The 21,039-nt window shown below is 36.4% G+C and overlaps 1 long non-coding RNA gene across 2 annotated transcripts; it reads left to right on the top strand.

Annotated features, from left to right (window-relative positions):
* The first annotated feature begins 18,003 nt into the window (after positions 1-18,003).
* On the top strand, positions 18,004-19,404 carry LOC111777355. 2 transcript variants are annotated; one of them, XR_002812391.1, is made up of 3 exons: positions 18,004-18,134; positions 18,225-18,416; positions 19,265-19,404. It is a non-coding gene; the product is annotated as an uncharacterized LOC111777355 (long non-coding RNA). The 2 variants fall into 2 exon arrangements; XR_002812390.1 differs by having other exon boundaries at positions 18,257-18,416; positions 19,265-19,403.
* Positions 19,405-21,039: the final 1,635 nt, after the last annotated feature.

Raw genomic sequence — 21,039 nt, 5'->3', positions numbered from 1 at the left:
GGTGGGTCCTTCCTTCAAAGTTATCACTCCAACGTGGTCTTAAACATACCAATGCATTATCAAAGTTTTAAAGGAGATGTTAATTGTGACAGTCTATATTTTCAACCGTGTGACATCATGATCTTGACACACTTATGAAAAGAACTCAAATCAAACATCACTCATGCAGAATCTAAGTTTGTTTGGTTATAAATGTCTCTCGTGCGTGCATATTTAATAATCGTCTAAAACCTTAACCAACTTACATCTACACTAGGTCAAGTCGTTTGCCTCGACTTGACCTCTACTCTAGGTCAAGGTCTCTTGTGTGCAACGTCATATCACATCTTGTCATCTTGGTTCCCAACAACATGGCCCTCATATCATGATGTCATCCCAAGTCCTGGTATGTCATCGATCATCATAGCTTGTTCAGACATGTCTATCGAGAATGACCCATGTGTCAATCATATCACTGGGACCTCCGAAAATCCATCTATGCCGGTTATATTGAGGTGTGGTCCCTCTTGTGTCCATGCTAAGTCATTTACGAATCTCATATAGGATAGCGGGTGCATATTCCAACCTCTGACACAGGATGAGGATGCAATGTCAGCACACCCATGTCGTCCGACACTATCCTTGAAAAATCCATTTCAAAGGAAGTTGCTTGAGACACTTGTCTCGCTACGCTTACCCACACTATGACACACGTATGTGTCACAGGGTAGCCGCTTACGCCATAAGGCTTAGGGGTGGTAGAGAGTTGTCATCATATCTCCTCTATGGTATATTCTAAGACATATTTAGTGTGGCAAGAGTAAACATGATTTTGGCAAGCAACCATACAGTCTCATAGAGTGTCTATCGGATCTCTGATTGACACCAAATTTGGAAAACATTTATATTTAATATAGACGGATTTAACTCAAGAATCGTGTGTCTAAACTCCTTCCATAACCCTAACTTTCAAGGTTAAGGCTCGGGCCCCTACCTAGCCCTTACCAAACCTATCTTTGATACTCTTGTCTATCATGTTCATGTCTCATATTGGCCACTTTATGTGACGTATTGGACTATTTAAAATGTTTACTATTGACCTGTCCTACATAAAAACTGACTGAAATGCCGAAATCTAACTATCGTGACTTTGTTTCCATGTCTTCCTCAACTGGAAGGAATTTGAATATAATATTATCGACTGACCTCGTCATCCGTACATGGGAGTCATACTTTTACCTCGAAAAATAGTAAACATTTTAAATACTCGATAAGTAGCTTCACTGTTAGGGCGAACCAATACAATCACATAAATATTCAAATTAATATTCAATATATTAATAGAAAATTTTAAAGTGTTCCAATTAAGATTTAATAGATTTAATGTGAAATGTTTAAATTAATATTTAATATATTAAAAGAAAAAAAATATGTATAAAAAAAATATAAAAAACAAAAAATATATTTATTATATTTATCCAATAAGTATAAAAACAATTAATGTATATTAGAGATATTAAATCAAAATAGTTTTCAATCCAATCCCTAAGTTTTTTTTAAGGGGGCTCTCACGAGCCTTCTTTAACAGGTTTCTACAAGTCTTGACCTTGTGTTCGAGTCTTTACACTCTCATATTAATTACTTTATTTTAATTCTTAATAAAATCAAAATGATTCATAATGTTCGAAATTTCTCTCCAATTCTTCCTGATTTTCTTAAAGGAAGCTGCCACAAGCCTTGACCTAATGTTCGAGTTCTTACTCTCGTATTAATTGCTTTGTTTTAATTCTTAATAAAATTAAAATGATCGTCAATGCTCAAAACTTTCTCTCCAATCCCTCGAGATTTTCTTCAAGAAGCTACCACAATCCTTGATCTTGTGTTCGAGTTCCCAATGCTTCTTCTATAAGGATGTAGAATTTATTCCCTTTGAATCATGCATGGGTTGGAGTAGATAGGGTCATGGCATCACAAGTTGGGTCGTTGGTGGGCGACAGAGCCATTGGCACGCCTACAAGGTTGGAGTAGCATATGGGATGGACTGCATGAATCATTGAGTTAGATTGGCGATTGTAGTATGAACTAGAGCGGTATGGGTCGCAGGCGTCATTGATATGGGTTGGACATGTTGGTGGGCGACATAGCCACTAGCATGCCTACTAGGTTGGAGTAGCATATGGGTTGGACTCCGCACGCTCTTGTCATCAACCGTAGTTAACACTTCATCGGAAAAATAAAGAATAACAATAATAAATATAAATATATTCAGTAAGCACCTACTTGTAAACCCTCGTTGGACTTAATCCTTATGACGGTTTCTTAATTTATGTGCTTATAAACTTACTATTACTTAGCCAATACCATGACATGTAGTCTGGACTAGCCCTATAAGGCTCATACGTACCTAAAATCCCATATATTCTTGCTCTCCGAGTGTACACCTAACCCTTTCATTACTTTATGCTTTCGTTCTCCAGAGTTCGTCTCATAGATACAGGAGCCGATCAAAATTGCATTCAAGAAGGTCTAATTCCTATGAAGTATTTTGAAAAAACTACTGAAGGCCTTAGAGGTGTAAACAACAACAGACTCAAAATTAATTACAAATTATCAAAAGTCCATGTTTGTAATGACGGAATTTGCTTCGTAAATTCCTCCCTTTTAGTAAATGACTTAAGACAAGAATTAATCCTAGCTACTCCTATCATTACTCAATTATACCCTCTCAAAATAATCGAAAGGGGTTAGAGTCAAAAGCCTTAGGAAAGAAAATAAAATTTAATTTCCTTTCGCATACAAGGATAGTGAAATAAATAACCTTCAAAAGAATACAATTATTCAGTCCGTAAATGTATTAAATTACAAAGGAAAGCAAATCTCTTTTCTCAAGGAAGAGATTTCATTCAAAAGAATAGAAGAATGGCTTCAAAGTAAGACTGTTCGGTCTAAAATCAAAACTTTACAAGACCAAATAGAAAGGGAAATTTGTTCAACTATTCCCAATGCTTTTTGGAAAAGGGAGCAACATATAGTTAATCCTCCTTATATCAAAAACTTCGAAGAGGAAAATATTCCTACAAAGGCTCGACCTATTCAAATGAATAAAGAGTTACTAACATTCAGCAAAGCAGAAATTAATAATCTTTTGCAGAAGGGTCATATTAGGCCATCAAAGAGTCCCTAGTCATACGCGGCTTTTTACGTCAACAACCAAACAGAGAAGGAACGTGGAGTCCCGCGACTGGTAATAAACTACAAACCCTTAAATAAGGTTCTGGAATGGATTAGATATCCAATTCCAAATAAATTAGATTTAATGCAAAGAATTTCAAATGCCAAAATATTTTTAAAATTTGATATGAAGTCAAGATTTTGGTAAATCCAGATTTTGAAAAAAGGCAAGTACAAAACAGCTTTCAATGTCCCTTTCGGACAGTACGAATGTAACGTTATGCCATTTGGGCTAACAAACGCTCCATTCGAATTTCAAAAAATTATGAATGATATTTTCAATCCTTTTCAAGACTTTTCAATTGTTTATATTGACGATGTTCTGATTTTCTCTCAAAACATCGATCAACATTTTAAGCATATTCAAACATTTTTTACGGCAGTCAAAAGAAACGGTACTAAACCAAAAATTAAACTTTTTCAAACAAAAATATGTTTTCTTAGATTTGAAATCCATTTGGGTCTAATTAAACCCATCCAAAAGTCCGGAGTTTGCCTCAAATTTTCCGGACCAAATCACGAATAAGACCCAACTCCAAAGATTTTTGAGATGTCTCAATTATGTTTGATTTCCTTCCAAATATCAGACCCATTTACAAACCACTTTTTGAAAGGCTTAAAAAAGAATCCAAAGCCTTACGGGAGAACAACCAAAATAGTCCAGAAAATCAAATCCCTTGTCAAATTAATTTCGTGTTTATCTCTGATAAAACCCGAGGGCTAGTTTAATAGTGGAGACCGACGTATCCGATATAGGATATGGAGGAATCCTGAAACAGTCCCTTGACAAGAAAGAATCCATTGTCCTTTTTCATTCGGGAATATGGAATTCTACTCAAAAGAATTACTCAACCGTAAAAGGAGAAATACTTTCAATAGTACTCTGTGTACAGAAATTTCAAAGTGATTTAATTAATAAAAACTATGTTATCAAAACGGATTCCAGAGCTTCCAAATTTGTTTTAGAAAAGGATGTGAAGAATCTCGTATCTAAACAAATTTTTGCTAGATGGTAAGCAATTTTATCTTGCTTCGACTTTCAAATTTTGTCTATAAAAGGGGTCAAAAACCCCTTGGCAGACTACCTCTCAAGAGAGTTTTTACTCGAAGAAATCTTCTCCCTAACCACTCTCTTTCACCTAGAGATGACCGAAAAGAAAACGGTAGAGAAAGGGAAGAAGCCCATTGTTTCTTCAAATACCCCTACTCCAATGACATCTGACAGCTATGCGATGGATGTTGGTTTCACATTGGTGACCAGGTCTAAAACAAGACTTTCTAGAAAACAAACGGAGGTTATCACTTCGACGAGGCCTTCTGCCTCTTCAACACGGTCATCTGCCGTTACGCCATCGAGACCTACTGTTCCTTCCACTTCATAGGGACCTTCTATCCCCTCAACCTACTCGGACGCGGTTGTTCCCGTTCGATTCTTTCCAGCTCTTGATATCAGGACTTATTTCTAAAAATCTGTATCTCTACTAGAAGCTCTGGTAGAACCTGAATACGACGATCCAAAGCACAATCTGAATGTTCCAACGTCAACACATTTTGTCAACATGTTTGTTGGATTCTTTGGACCTTCTATCCTTCGCCAAACACATCACCATCTTCCACTAACCTGCGAGTGAAATGGTATCGCCTTCTATGTTTTTTCTTTGAATGATAGACTGGGTACCCACCAGAATCACTAACTAATCTGTATAAAGAATCTTCTCGTGCTGCTTCTTGCCCAATTATTCTAGATAGTCTGTCATTCATATCATCTCGTTTCCAACTTCAGCTATTGCCACGTACTCAACTTTAGTAGTTGAAAGAGCAATGCATTTCTAAAGCCCAGACATCCCATCATCCATGGCTTGCTCCCACTTGGTTGTATCCTCCAACTGTAAGGTCTCATCAAAGAGCTCTAGTTCCCTTCATCAGTCAGCAACAGATAGTGTAATGACGGTATATACCTATTAGGTACTCTGCTAGCTCTAGATGATCTTTTCAACACTTGCTTAGGTATCACTTGCTCCACTTCTGGTTCCTCAACAATAGTCTAAGAAGTTTCTTGAGTATCTGCTACAACATCACTCTGTGAATTATTCTGCAATTCAATCTTAATTTCCACTTGATTCATTGTCTGGGAACCTTTTTTCTCTTTGTTCTTATACAAGACATTTTTCATCTAAAGTCACGTCACAATATCTCACGATTCTCTTGTTCTTGACATCCCAAAACTTGTACCTGAACATGTCAGAATCATATCCTATAAAGTAACATTTCATAGCCTCAGCGTCAAGCTTGTCACTCTTCTTTGGATCAACACGAAGATACGCAGTACAACAAAAAGTTCTCAAGTGAGAGTACTTGAGTTCTTTTCCTGTCCATACTTCTTTTGGCAACTTGAACTCCAAGGGTACTAATGACCCTCTATTGATTAAGTAGAGTGTTGTATTCAACAACATCAACCTATAATGTATTTGACAATCCAGAATGAATCCTCATACTCCTTCTGTTCAACCTTTCAATAACACTGTTTTGTCTTGTTTTACCAGGAACTGTTCTCGTTAATTGAATTCCCCAAGCTGAACAAAATGCTTTGAATTCTGACTTGTCGTACTCTCCTCTATTGCCAGACCTTAGACATTTGATCTTTAAGCCGATCTGATTTTCAACTTCAGCTTTTCACTTCTTGAAGGTGGCAAACACATCTGATTTGTGTTTCATGAAATAAATCCAAACCTTCCTACTGAAATCATCGATAAAGGTGACGTAGAACTTTGATCCGCCAAGTGATGAAACTGGATATGGTCCCTAAACGTCTGTATGAACGATTTCCAACCGCAATTTCTTCAATTCTCTGGCAGCCTTTGTGAAGCTAACTCGTTTCGGTTTGCTCATAACGCAGTTCTCACAATGACTCATATCAATAAATTTCAAACCTTCTAAAACTCATTTCGCAGCCAACATCTTCAATCCTTTGACGCTCATATGTCCAGTTTATTATGCCATAGACTTGAATTTGAAGCACTCTCAGCAAAGCAACCATGTTCATACATACTGAAGTAGTGTATGAAGTTTCAAATTTTGTGGCACGTGCTACCACCATAGCACCATTCACAATTTTCCACAAACTCTTCCCAAAATCTATTACATAACCTATGTTGTCCAACTGACCCCAATAGAGATCAGGTTCTTGTCGAGGCAGAATGCATCTGACATAATGTCTATTGATTTCCTGCCGGAGTTTTTATGCAGACATCCCCCTTTCCTTCAATCTTGAAAGCTATGTTGTCACAAGATACACCTTCTCAAAATTTCCAGACTTCAAATTTGAAACAGTTTCTTATTTGTAGACGAATGAAAAGATGCACCTGAATCCAAAATTTAGAATTAAGTTGGACTGTCCACGTTGAGGATGAGAGCATCCCCAATGTCTTATGCTGAATTTATAGAATTATCGTCATACTCTGATTCGTGATTCTGCTTCCTCTTTGGTCTTGTACGATCTGTCTGAAAGTACCATTTTTTTTCCACAACTCCAACACGTTACGTTTGGTCTGTTTTGAAAATTTTCACAGTTCTTCGATTTTGATTGACCTTTGTTCGGGCCCTTCAATGTACTTCTTCCCCTTTGGTCAACACTAAGAGTTGAGTACTACCAGATTAATCTCTAGTTTCTCGCTTGCGAATACTTTTGCTGAGAACTATATCTCAAATTTTATCGAACTTCAGTTTCTCAGATTCTTGGAAACTGCTGATCGCGGCAACAACAGTATCCCACGACTCGGGTAAAGATGACATCAAAATCAATGTTTTAATTTCATCTTCGAAATTAATTTTCACCGAATTTAGTTGACTTACAATCGTATTGAATTCATTTATATGACCAACAACAGATCCACCTTTAGACATTTGTAGATTGAACAACCTTCGCATCAGGTACACCTTGTTCATAGCTGACAGTTTTTCGTACATATTCGACATTGCCTTCAATATGTATGAAGTTGTCTTCTCCTTGATTATGTTGAACGCCACGTTTCTAGATAGCGTCAACCAGATCAATCCTAAGGCTTATCGATCCTTGAGCTTCCACTGCTCCATGGTCATGGTATCTGGCTTCACCCCCAATAAGGGTTCGTGAAGATCTTTCTGGTGCAGATAATCTTCAATTTGCATCTTCCAGAAATTGAAATCAGATCCATCGAACTTCTCAATTGAAATTTTTGAACTTTCCATCTTCACAAATCATGGTGAATTTCGCCTAACTCTAGTACCAGTTGTTAGGACCGCATAACAATGCTCACACCCGTTCGAGATGAACACAAAGAAATATGAGAGAAAATGCAAGGAAGAATATTGGCTAAATGTTTGTACACACAAGAGAGAATACAAACTAATGAATTGAGCAAAAGATAAAATTAGTAAACTCCAAAAATAAAAAAAATCAACAACCCAATAATTAATTTAGTGGTAACATTCTTAAAGAAATGATATAAGCTAGCCATTTCAAACCTAAAGATACGGTCTAGTATGACCATCTTGAACAATTTCTCCCCTAAATTGATTGGAGGGATGCTTTCAGTTTACTCGTGGAACTGTTTTCACATAACATAGTGATACACTTGTCTTGAAAATAACCAAGTTTTTTCAAAACTCTCCTCATCAACACCCCTTGACAAGCACAAGAGGCGGCTGCCACAAATTCTGCTTCAGTAGTAGACAAAATAACTACAGGTTGTTTTTTGTCATCTATATCTCCTACATAATCACTGCCAGTATATTGTATCAACTCTCCATTACCCCTTTTCCGATAAAGGACTCCCAAATCTACAGTACCTTTTAAGTTTCTCAACCCCCTTTTTGCAACTTTCAAATGCAACTCAGTTGAACTTGCCATAAATCTGCTCATGAGAGACCATACATTAAATTCGGCCTTGTTGCAGTTAGATACATAAGGTGAATCCTGAAACAGTCCCTTGACAAGAAAGAATCCATTGTCTTTTTTCATTCGAGAATATGGAATTCTACTCAAAAGAATTACTCAACCGTAAAAGGAGAAATACTTTCAATAGTACTCTGTGTACAGAAATTTCAAAGTGATTTAATTAGTAAAACTATGTTATCAAAACGGATTCTAGAGCTTCCAAATTTGTTTTAGAAAAGGATGTGAAGAATCTCGTATCTAAACAAATTTTTGCTAGATGGCAAGCAATTTTATCTTGCTTCGACTTTCAAATTTTGTCTATAAAAGGGGTCAAAAACCCCTTGGCAGACTACCTCTCAAGAGAGTTTTTACTCGAAGAAATCTTCTCCCTAACCACTCTCTTTCACCTAGAGATGACCGAAAAGAAAACGGTAGAGAAAGGGAAGAAGCCCATTGTTTCTTCAAATACCCCTACTCCAATGACATCTGACAGCTATGCGATGGATGTTGGTTTCACATTGGTGACCAGGTCTAAAACAAGACTTTCTAGAAAACAAACGGAGGTTATCACTTCGACGAGGCCTTCTGCCTCTTCAACACGGTCATCTGCCGTTACGCCATCGAGACCTACTGTTCCTTCCACTTCATAGGGACCTTCTATCCCCTCAACCTACTCGGACGCGGTTGTTCCCGTTCGATTCTTTCCAGCTCTTGATATCAGGACTTATTTCTAAAAATCTGTATCTCTACTAGAAGCTCTGGTAGAACCTGAATACGACGATCCAAAGCACAATCTGAATGTTCCAACGTCAACACATTTTGTCAACATGTTTGTTGGATTCTTTGGACCTTCTATCCTTCGCCAAACACATCACCATCTTCCACTAACCTGCGAGTGAAATGGTATCGCCTTCTATGTTTTTTCTTTGAATGATAGACTGGGTACCCACCAGAATCACTAACTAATCTGTATAAAGAATCTTCTCGTGCTGCTTCTTGCCCAATTATTCTAGATAGTCTGTCATTCATATCATCTCGTTTCCAACTTCAGCTATTGCCACGTACTCAACTTTAGTAGTTGAAAGAGCAATGCATTTCTAAAGCCCAGACATCCCATCATCCATGGCTTGCTCCCACTTGGTTGTATCCTCCAACTGTAAGGTCTCATCAAAGAGCTCTAGTTCCCTTCATCAGTCAGCAACAGATAGTGTAATGACGGTATATACCTATTAGGTACTCTGCTAGCTCTAGATGATCTTTTCAACACTTGCTTAGGTATCACTTGCTCCACTTCTGGTTCCTCAACAATAGTCTAAGAAGTTTCTTGAGTATCTGCTACAACATCACTCTGTGAATTATTCTGCAATTCAATCTTAATTTCCACTTGATTCATTGTCTGGGAACCTTTTTTCTCTTTGTTCTTATACAAGACATTTTTCATCTAAAGTCACGTCACAATATCTCACGATTCTCTTGTTCTTGACATCCCAAAACTTGTACCTGAACATGTCAGAATCATATCCTATAAAGTAACATTTCATAGCCTCAGCGTCAAGCTTGTCACTCTTCTTTGGATCAACACGAAGATACGCAGTACAACAAAAAGTTCTCAAGTGAGAGTACTTGAGTTCTTTTCCTGTCCATACTTCTTTTGGCAACTTGAACTCCAAGGGTACTAATGACCCTCTATTGATTAAGTAGAGTGTTGTATTCAACAACATCAACCTATAATGTATTTGACAATCCAGAATGAATCCTCATACTCCTTCTGTTCAACCTTTCAATAACACTGTTTTGTCTTGTTTTACCAGGAACTGTTCTCGTTAATTGAATTCCCCAAGCTGAACAAAATGCTTTGAATTCTGACTTGTCGTACTCTCCTCTATTGCCAGACCTTAGACATTTGATCTTTAAGCCGATCTGATTTTCAACTTCAGCTTTTCACTTCTTGAAGGTGGCAAACACATCTGATTTGTGTTTCATGAAATAAATCCAAACCTTCCTACTGAAATCATCGATAAAGGTGACGTAGAACTTTGATCCGCCAAGTGATGAAACTGGATATGGTCCCTAAACGTCTGTATGAACGATTTCCAACCGCAATTTCTTCAATTCTCTGGCAGCCTTTGTGAAGCTAACTCGTTTCGGTTTGCTCATAACGCAGTTCTCACAATGACTCATATCAATAAATTTCAAACCTTCTAAAACTCATTTCGCAGCCAACATCTTCAATCCTTTGACGCTCATATGTCCAGTTTATTATGCCATAGACTTGAATTTGAAGCACTCTCAGCAAAGCAACCATGTTCATACATACTGAAGTAGTGTATGAAGTTTCAAATTTTGTGGCACGTGCTACCACCATAGCACCATTCACAATTTTCCACAAACTCTTCCCAAAATCTATTACATAACCTATGTTGTCCAACTGACCCCAATAGAGATCAGGTTCTTGTCGAGGCAGAATGCATCTGACATAATGTCTATTGATTTCCTGCCGGAGTTTTTATGCAGACATCCCCCTTTCCTTCAATCTTGAAAGCTATGTTGTCACAAGATACACCTTCTCAAAATTTCCAGACTTCAAATTTGAAACAGTTTCTTATTTGTAGACGAATGAAAAGATGCACCTGAATCCAAAATTTAGAATTAAGTTGGACTGTCCACGTTGAGGATGAGAGCATCCCCAATGTCTTATGCTGAATTTATAGAATTATCGTCATACTCTGATTCGTGATTCTGCTTCCTCTTTGGTCTTGTACGATCTGTCTGAAAGTACCATTTTTTTTCCACAACTCCAACACGTTACGTTTGGTCTGTTTTGAAAATTTTCACAGTTCTTCGATTTTGATTGACCTTTGTTCGGGCCCTTCAATGTACTTCTTCCCCTTTGGTCAACACTAAGAGTTGAGTACTACCAGATTAATCTCTAGTTTCTCGCTTGCGAATACTTTTGCTGAGAACTATATCTCAAATTTTATCGAACTTCAGTTTCTCAGATTCTTGGAAACTGCTGATCGCGGCAACAACAGTATCCCACGACTCGGGTAAAGATGACATCAAAATCAATGTTTTAATTTCATCTTCGAAATTAATTTTCACCGAATTTAGTTGACTTACAATCGTATTGAATTCATTTATATGACCAACAACAGATCCACCTTTAGACATTTGTAGATTGAACAACCTTCGCATCAGGTACACCTTGTTCATAGCTGACAGTTTTTCGTACATATTCGACATTGCCTTCAATATGTATGAAGTTGTCTTCTCCTTGATTATGTTGAACGCCACGTTTCTAGATAGCGTCAACCAGATCAATCCTAAGGCTTATCGATCCTTGAGCTTCCACTGCTCCATGGTCATGGTATCTGGCTTCACCCCCAATAAGGGTTCGTGAAGATCTTTCTGGTGCAGATAATCTTCAATTTGCATCTTCCAGAAATTGAAATCAGATCCATCGAACTTCTCAATTGAAATTTTTGAACTTTCCATCTTCACAAATCATGGTGAATTTCGCCTAACTCTAGTACCAGTTGTTAGGACCGCATAACAATGCTCACACCCGTTCGAGATGAACACAAAGAAATATGAGAGAAAATGCAAGGAAGAATATTGGCTAAATGTTTGTACACACAAGAGAGAATACAAACTAATGAATTGAGCAAAAGATAAAATTAGTAAACTCCAAAAATAAAAAAAATCAACAACCCAATAATTAATTTAGTGGTAACATTCTTAAAGAAATGATATAAGCTAGCCATTTCAAACCTAAAGATACGGTCTAGTATGACCATCTTGAACAATTTCTCCCCTAAATTGATTGGAGGGATGCTTTCAGTTTACTCGTGGAACTGTTTTCACATAACATAGTGATACACTTGTCTTGAAAATAACCAAGTTTTTTCAAAACTCTCCTCATCAACACCCCTTGACAAGCACAAGAGGCGGCTGCCACAAATTCTGCTTCAGTAGTAGACAAAATAACTACAGGTTGTTTTTTGTCATCTATATCTCCTACATAATCACTGCCAGTATATTGTATCAACTCTCCATTACCCCTTTTCCGATAAAGGACTCCCAAATCTACAGTACCTTTTAAGTTTCTCAACCCCCTTTTTGCAACTTTCAAATGCAACTCAGTTGAACTTGCCATAAATCTGCTCATGAGAGACCATACATTAAATTCGGCCTTGTTGCAGTTAGATACATAAGGCTTCCAATCAATTGTTTATATGTTAAGGATATTTAGTAATAAATTATAATTTACCATATATATTATATTTGATATTTTATTATAAGGCAAATATCTAATATTTGCCTTATTACGATAGGTATTTTTTCATTTATTGTTATTTTCATTTATTACTATTTCCATATCCTTGTAATTTATTTGATTATAAATAAGATAACTTTCGCACCATTTAGGTGTGGTGGATTAAGCAAACATTCTCATGGTATCAGAGCCTTTTCGGTTTAACAACCCCGATCCTTTCTTTTCAATGGCTTTTGAAATCTTCTACGGTTCTTCTCCACCACCACTGTTGGCTTTGACGCTGCAGGGGCAGTTGTCATGGCTGCCACATGTAGAGCCGATTGATTACTCTTCGGCTCCGTTCTTTTGACCTCCAAATCACCCTTCGCCATACTCTGTACATACAACCTCACCTTTTCCAAACATAGCCTCTTTCATTTTCTTCCCAATTTTCCCTTCATCCTTAATCCTTCACAGAAACCCTAATCTTAGGATCTTCATCCTTTGGAAATATACAGAATCTTGAGAAGTCCATCGACTTTATGTAGAGATTTACCTTTGGAATCTGGGCGCCGCACTGGCCTCTTCGCCAACCAAGTTGCCCCCGCCCTTTTCCCCAAAATTGGCTCTTTCGCCCAATGTGGCGACTCTTCCAGCTGCCCTTCTCGCCAAAATTGGCTCCTTCGCCCAATGTGGCGACTCTTCCGGCTTTAACATTGTCTTTGTCCCTTGTTCTAGGTTTCCCCTTCTACTTCTTGGGGTTAGACATATTCTCACCAGAGCCAAGGCAGCATTGTCGCTAAGCGACAATCCCTCTTCATGGGTTAGACATATTCTCGTCGAAGCCAAGGTAGCATCGCCGCTGCGCGGCGATCCCTTTGCAATTTTCGATGGCCAAAAAAGTGTTTCTCTACACCTCCTCTGAACCAGGTTGTTGACATCTTCACGAAAAGTGTTTCTCAACCTCTTTGAACTTTTCAGATCCAAGCTTCACGTTCGTTCAAATCCGATATTTTAAGGATATTTAGTAATAAATTATAGTTTACCATATATATTATATTCGATATTTTATTATAAGGCAAATATCTATTACGATAAGTATTTTTTCATTTATGGCTATTTCCATTTATTACTATTTTCATATCCTTGTAATTAATTTTATTATAAATAAGATAACTTTCACACCATTTAGGCATTGACCTTAACTCCTTCATCCTTTATCAGTCTAACCCTAGGAACACTAGGGTTTTTCACACAATTACTTTTTTCCATCCTAAATTTCTCCAAAACTTCTTTTGCATACTTTCTCTAACTAATATAAATGTCTTCAGGATTTTGTAAAATCTCTGCATCGAGAAAATATTTCATTTTTTCCAAACCAGTCATTTCAAATTCAAGTTTCATAGAATTCTTGAACTTAACAAACATGCTCTCATCATTACCGGTAAAAATTAAATCGTCAACATATAAACTAATAATCAAAATTTTACCTCCATCTCCTGTTTGTATGAATAAAGTATGGTTTCAGTTGCACCTTTCAAATTCTTCTTTGACAAAATGTGATTCAATTTGATTGTACCATGCACGTGGGGCTTGTTTAACGCCATATAATGTCTTCTTCAAGTATTCTTGACCTTTGTTCTCCTAGCTTTGTGGTTGCTCAACAAAGACGGCTTCTTTTAACTCTCCATATAAGAAAGCACTTTTCATGTCAAACTGATACACGTTCCAACTATTTCGAGCCGCTAAAACAATTATCATTCGAAGAGTATCCCACCTAGCCACAAATGCAAACACTTACGTATAGTTTATACCATGTTGTTGTGCATAATATTTTGCTACCAACCTAGCCTTATACTTGTCAACTTCACCATTTTCATTGAGTTTGGTTTTGAAAACCACTTTACTCCAATCTTCTTCATTCCTTTAGGCAAATCTGTCAACTCCCAAGCCTCGTTTCGTTTGGGCTTCTATCTCCAAGTCCATTGCAGCTCTCCATTTTGAACTTTGAACAGTTTCTTCAAAGGTAGTCGGATCAGTAGTTGAGGTTAATATAACTAAATTGTTGTGCTCAACTTCTTCAGAAAATTCTCCCCGCTTACATAATCTTTCATCCATAATGGTGCTCTTCTGTTCCTCACTTCGGATGTGCTTTCTTCAGATGTTGAAGAATTTGATTCAAATGACTCACGGAAAGATATACTAACTTCCCCTTCTTCTTCTGCTATTACATACTTTTCTGATTCTTCCTCACTTTAGTCATGTTCGCGTTCTTCTATATTACTATCTTTCCATTCAAGGGTATCAAGTCTAGCTTCTTCATTACTTTTTCCCCAATTCCAACACTTATTTTATTCAAAAATCACATCTATGCTTACAACTATCTTCTTGGACACTGGATCATAGAGTCTATATGCTTTAGACTCTTCACTCATCCCTAGCGGCACACATTGAAAACTTTTAACATCCAACTTCTTTCTCTTACTGTCTGATACATGAGCATGGTCAATGCATCCAAAAACTCGAAAATAATCGACATTAGGACTTCTGTTGAGCATGTGCGCTGTCCAATTTGCTGCTTCTGGCCAGAAATTCTTTAGAACTTACTTCTCTGATAATATACTTCTAACCACGTTCATGATTGTTCGGTTCTTGCACTCAGTTACACTATTTTGTTGGGGAGTGTAGGCTGCGATAAGTTGTCTACTAATAACATTAGTTTTGCAAAAACTATTGAACCCGTGAGAGGTGAATTCTCCACACCTATATGTGCGTAAACAACGAATAAAATCTCAAGTCTCTTTCTCAACAACATTTTTGAAATTCTTGAAGATAGTAAAGGCTTCAGATTTTTCAACAAGAAAATATATCCACACCTTGTAGCTGTAATCATCAATAAAACTTATAAAATATCTCTTCTTATTGTTGGAAAGAGGTTTGATGGGTCCACAGATGTCTGCATGTACCAGTTGCAGCCTTTATGTTGCTCTCCATGAACTTATCTTTGGAAATGCATCCCTAGGTTGCTTTCTCACCATGCTATCAGTGCATATTTTAGATGATTCTTTCAATTGGGGTAACCCTCTCACCATTTTCTTATGTTGCAATGTTCTCAAACCTTTGAAACTTAGATGCCCATATCTGCAGTGCTAAAGATGAGTGTTTTCTTCTATAATTATTTAGAAACAAGTGTTGGTTTGTGGCATGATTCTTGCAAGTAATATGAACATCCTATTTGCAGACGTTGTTGTTTGCATAAGCCCCATCTTGGGATGATAGATTTTGCATTCTCCATGTTGTATCAAAATAGATACACCTCTTTCTTGCAATTTTTCAAGACTTAATAGGTTGTTTTTCAACTCAGGTATATAGAAAACATCAGTGATTACCTAAGTGACTCCAGCAACTTGCAATCTAATGTTACCTTTTCCCAACACTGTCATCTTGAAACTATTTTCAAGCTTCACAGATTGTCGGAATTCCTCATTAAGATATGAGAACCATTCCTTGTTTGCACACATATGATTGCTACACCTCAAATCAAGGAACCAAATATCTTCCCTCCTTGATTGATTGAGCTCCACATATGACATCAGCAACATTTCTTCTTCCTCCTCAAGTTCAGCATAATTTGCTTCTTTCTCCCATTGAGGACACTGATGACACTTATAACACTCAACTATAGTTTTGTTGAATGGATGTCTACCTCTTCCTCTTCCTCGTAAAGCTTCACGAGCTCGATCACCTCCTCTTCCACCGAATCTATTATCATATGTCACCTTTAGTGCTTGTTCATCACCTACACCTACACCTCCATTCAGTCTTTGCTCATGTACCAGCAAGCTGGTTTGCAATCCATCGTTAGTTAAAGTGTCTAAGTTATTAGACTCTTCAATCGAACATTTAATATGGTCAAATCTTGAGGTCATTGATCTCAAGATTTTTTCAATAATCACCACTTGTTTCATGTTTTCGCCATGAATTTTCATCTTATTTGCAATGGTGAGAGTTCGAGCAAAATAAGCATCAACACTCTCACCCCTCTTTCATCGGTAGGACTTCAACCTCTTTCCTAAGAGCTTGGAGTTGTGCTCTTTTAACTCTTGTGGAACCTTGGTACTTCTGCTTCATAGAGTCCCAAATTTGTTTGGCATTATCTCTATTAAGAATCGTTTCCATAATAGTTTGATCAATAGATTGTCCGGAATATATTTTCTTATTTATTTATTTATTATTATTATTTAAAGGAAAACTCTTTTTTATTATTTTAAAAATTGGAGCATTATACAATATCTAATGAATACTTAAAACACTATTAAACTACAAAATAAAAATTAAAAAAAATCAATAAATATTTAATATATACATCAACTTTCAAATATAAAATTAAAGTTGTTGGATGATGAAAGTCTCACGTCTGCTAATTTAGGGAATGATCATGGGTTTATAAAACCATGAGAGCTTATGCTCAAAGTGGACAATATCATACCATTGTGGAGAGTCGTGTTCATCTAACAAAAGCTACTAGATTATATTGACTCGACATAACTCCAATATTCATTTATACACTTCAATGTGCATTAAATGTATAATAAAATATATAACATAGTAGATTTAAGAATGGTTGATGTTTGTGCTACTTCACTATAGGACAAGTTGTGTCGGTCATAAGAGACAAGACCATCCATTACAAATTGTTTCTAATTACAACGGGTCAAAAGTTTGTCTTACCCATGTAATTACATCTTTTACCTAAGAATTATTGATTAGAACAATTTGTTTATGATCCAACTATAAATTAAATCTCTCCTTAGCTAGTGAGCGGGTGTAGCCCTATTGTTCGAGTTCCGAAATCACGTCCGACAATAAAAAAAAAGCCCGTCAATCTCGTAAGATTATGTTTATGGCTTCTTATCTGGTTAGGCTGCAAAAGCCACTCTCACTCATTCAAATCACGGGATAAATCTCTCATAAAAAGTTTATAACTCGTTCAAGATTAATCTTTAGTCACATATGATTATTTTTTAAAATATTGATTTCCTCAATTACTTTTTTTTTTTGTAAAGATATATTAAATATTTCATGATTCAGTCTTATACAAACTCATTATATAGGATACCCTTACTCACTGTCTCCATACGAATGGTTTGAATCAAATCATTTGTAGTAGAATGGGTGGGTTGCTTTGCCTATAGTAATCATATACATGGACACAACTTGTCCTACATAAGAGTTTAACTAAAGATTTATAGTGAAATGAGCCCTGATTAATAGAATTGATTAATTAAAGAGTTTAGCGAAATATATTTATTTGTTTATATATTAAATATTAAAATATAAAAATATAAAATATATATTTAAATTTGAATGAGATTTAATGGACTAATTATATAATAAAATATTTATGCTTTAATTTAATTTATTTTTAAAATTCAATCTATTCTCGATGCTTACACTGTGAATGAAATGTTCATTAAGCCGTGAATCAACATTTTTATAATATGGTAAAAAAAATCAATAAAACATTAAAAAAAAAATAAAATGCCACTTATGTGAATATAATATAAATATAAGAATTTTATTTATTATTTTATATAATTATAAATTTTTATAGAAATATTGCATGTTAGCGACCTTCCGATCGGTCCATCCGATTCGAGAGCGTGTTCTGTTTCTTCATTTCCTTCGAGTTCCAGGCGCAAAGACAGAGACAGAGTTGAATAAACCAAAGCAGATCGATTGTTCATTCAGCAGGTACCATTTGAATCATGCCGCATTAAAGATCTAACGTTAGTGCTTTCGTTATTCTTCTTGATCCAATTTGATTTTATTTTTGAATTCAAGTTACACTCACCTATGTTTATATGACGCGGAAGCTGGAAGGTTGAAATCTCGGTAGAAAAATGGAGTGGAACACGATTCACCATCTGGATCTACGACATGTAGGAAGAGGTCTCAAACCATTGCAACCTCATGCTGCCGCATTTCATTCCCATCAGGCACTCGTTGCCGTCGCCATTGGGACTTACATCGTTGGTCAGTAATTATTTCTGCTTCATTTCCCTTGTGAACTATTTCATTTGGAGCGGTTCTCTCTATTTTTCTATCTCACGCCAATTGACTGGTTTAATTCTGGATCTTACTATAATTGGTAAACGTTCTTATGATAAGGATACTCATCATATGTTATAGGCTGCGGACCTATGAAACGTGCTGATTATTCTTTCTAAATTTCAATATGGAAATGTTTGATGATGAAAATTCAGAGTGGAAGGAGGGGAGCTTGAGAGAATTGCGTAGTCTTTCTCGTGGACTATTTTGCTGTTATTATGTGATCTTATAAGTCATGATACAATGCTCGGAGCCATGTTAGGGACTTGAGTGGTCTGATCATTACTAGGGTTCATATGGTTGTAGTTGAGTTTTCTTTTTTTTTTTTTTGGGAAGAGAAACAGAGAACGGATTTCGTATTTCATTAAATTTACAAAGGGCTAATTGGGGTTACAAGAAACCTCCCAATTAGTTAAAATATCACCAAGAGAATAGTTACAAAAAAAAAAATTCCCAAGCTGTAACGTGGTTGTAGAATTATACTTGCTATTTAGCCTTTCCCCAGCTGAAATTGGCAAAAATGCTATTTTACCTAGGAGTTAGGCCTCTGCTCGATCTCTTTTTTGTGCTTCTCACTTAAAAGGAAACCTAGTTTTTGACACTGTTCCTGAATGATGGTAGTCATAATTAATGGCCATATTGTTATAAACTTAGTATCTGGCAATCTTATTAATCAAGTTTGAAAAGCATTTCTTATATTAGCCTATTTCTTTCTGGTTAAGCACTGTAACCTTTTTGAATGATGTTTTTTCACGTTACTTTTTTGGCCACAGAATGTGATGCATTAACTGGTTGCAAGATCTCTTCCATTAACATTGGTGCTCGAGTTGTTCGCATGTCTTATAGCCCCACAAGTGGGCATGCCGTGATTGCAATGCTCGAGGTTGGTCCATTATATATGATATTTTTCAACACTCGAGTTTTTTATTTTTCCTTTTTTCCCAAATATTATATTTTTTCAAGAAACCAAATTTTATTGAGAAAAATAAAAGAATAGACAGTAGTTTTGTGAGAGAGGTGGAGATATTGTGCGAGGAAGTTTGGGAGGTTTATGGGTGTAATGCCGCCTTGTAGGTATCGGTTACACAACCTGTTTGTAATCACGAGCTAGGTTTTATTCGGTTGGGTTGAAGTTTTTTTTTGTAGTTAGGTGCAGATGCCCTTTTTGCTTGTCATGTGGATTAATGACCATATTTAGAGGTACTCTTCTTTGGTATTGGGGTTGCAATGATATGTCTTGTGCAAATACACTATTGGGGACTTAATCATGTTTTGTGGAGAATGTGAGTGAGCAAATTTGCCTTGGAACATTCTTTTTGAGATTTTTGGTGTGTGTTTGACTTGAATAGATTATGCCACTTGACATAGACAGAGGTTTACTTCCAGTCACTATATTGGGACAACAAACAAGGGATGAGCCCTTTTGGTGTGCAACATTCTTTTTTGTTATTTTATTGAAATTTTGGCTCGAGAAAAACGAAAGTCCTGTGGTAGATATGGTCTATAGCTAGGCTTAATTTTGGCTTGTATTTAAGGCATATCTTTGTCTTGTATTCTTAACAAACAGAGCCCTTTTCGTAATCTCATATTTTAGTTGTCAGAATAATGTGTATTGCAATGTTTGTGAGGAGAATCAGTTGGATCTCTTCTTTACTTGTTCTTTTGCTGTCTTTTGCTAGTGCAATCTTTCCAACATCTTTAATGTTGGTTGGTGCTTCGCAAATAATGCCTGGGATGCTTCCTTCTAACTCATCTTTTTATAGGAATAAAAACAATTTCATTGGTTGCTGAAATATATTGCAAAAGGAAATCCTCTCAGAGAATAATTAATGAGAAATGAGTACAGATAAACTACAGTTACAAAATTGAGGAGATGATCTTCAAGATAAAGCTAGAAAAGAAAAATTAATAAAAATATTGATGTTATGGTGTTTATCTGAGAAGATTCCAGCATTTATTTTCTTTTTTTACCAAAGGTTAATGAAGTTGCTCCACAAAATCTTTTGCCTTTCTTGAACGGATGTCCGCTGAGAGATAGATGGAGGAGAGTGAAGATATCCCATGGTCTTGTAATAGTCCAGCCAAAAGATTATTGTAGATAAGTCAGCAAACGGGCAGTTGCTGAACAAATGAATTTGAGACTCAGGTTCTTTAAGAAAAAGCGACAGCAACTTGGTGAGATAGCTAACCAAGGAGATCTTAGTTGGAGCATATCATAAGTATGAATTCAAGCGTGGTTAATCTTCCAAGGAAAAAACTATACATTTTTGAGGCAATGACACTTCCCAATCTGTTGATAAAAAAAAATATTCGTAAGGTTTCTAGCAGATGCCAGCTTCTTCGTCAATGAGCTGGAAAAAAAGAGACCATACTTCTTCGAAGTCGTACGTCAAATGCCCTCTTGATTCGATGAAGCAAAGCTCACAACTGAAATGAAAGCTTGGCCCATTCCCCTTCCAACTCATTTAAGGAATTCACTTCAGTGGTTAAGTGAAGACTTTTTGGTCCAAATTGGAGCTCCTCTTGTGGAGTATTTGATTCCAGAGAC

The sequence above is a fragment of the Cucurbita pepo genome, chromosome LG16 (assembly GCF_002806865.2).
Source record: "Cucurbita pepo subsp. pepo cultivar mu-cu-16 chromosome LG16, ASM280686v2, whole genome shotgun sequence".
Classification (NCBI taxonomy): domain Eukaryota; kingdom Viridiplantae; phylum Streptophyta; class Magnoliopsida; order Cucurbitales; family Cucurbitaceae; genus Cucurbita; species Cucurbita pepo.
Note: the sequence above shows the minus strand (reverse complement) of the source record. Positions and strands in the feature narration are given on the sequence as shown.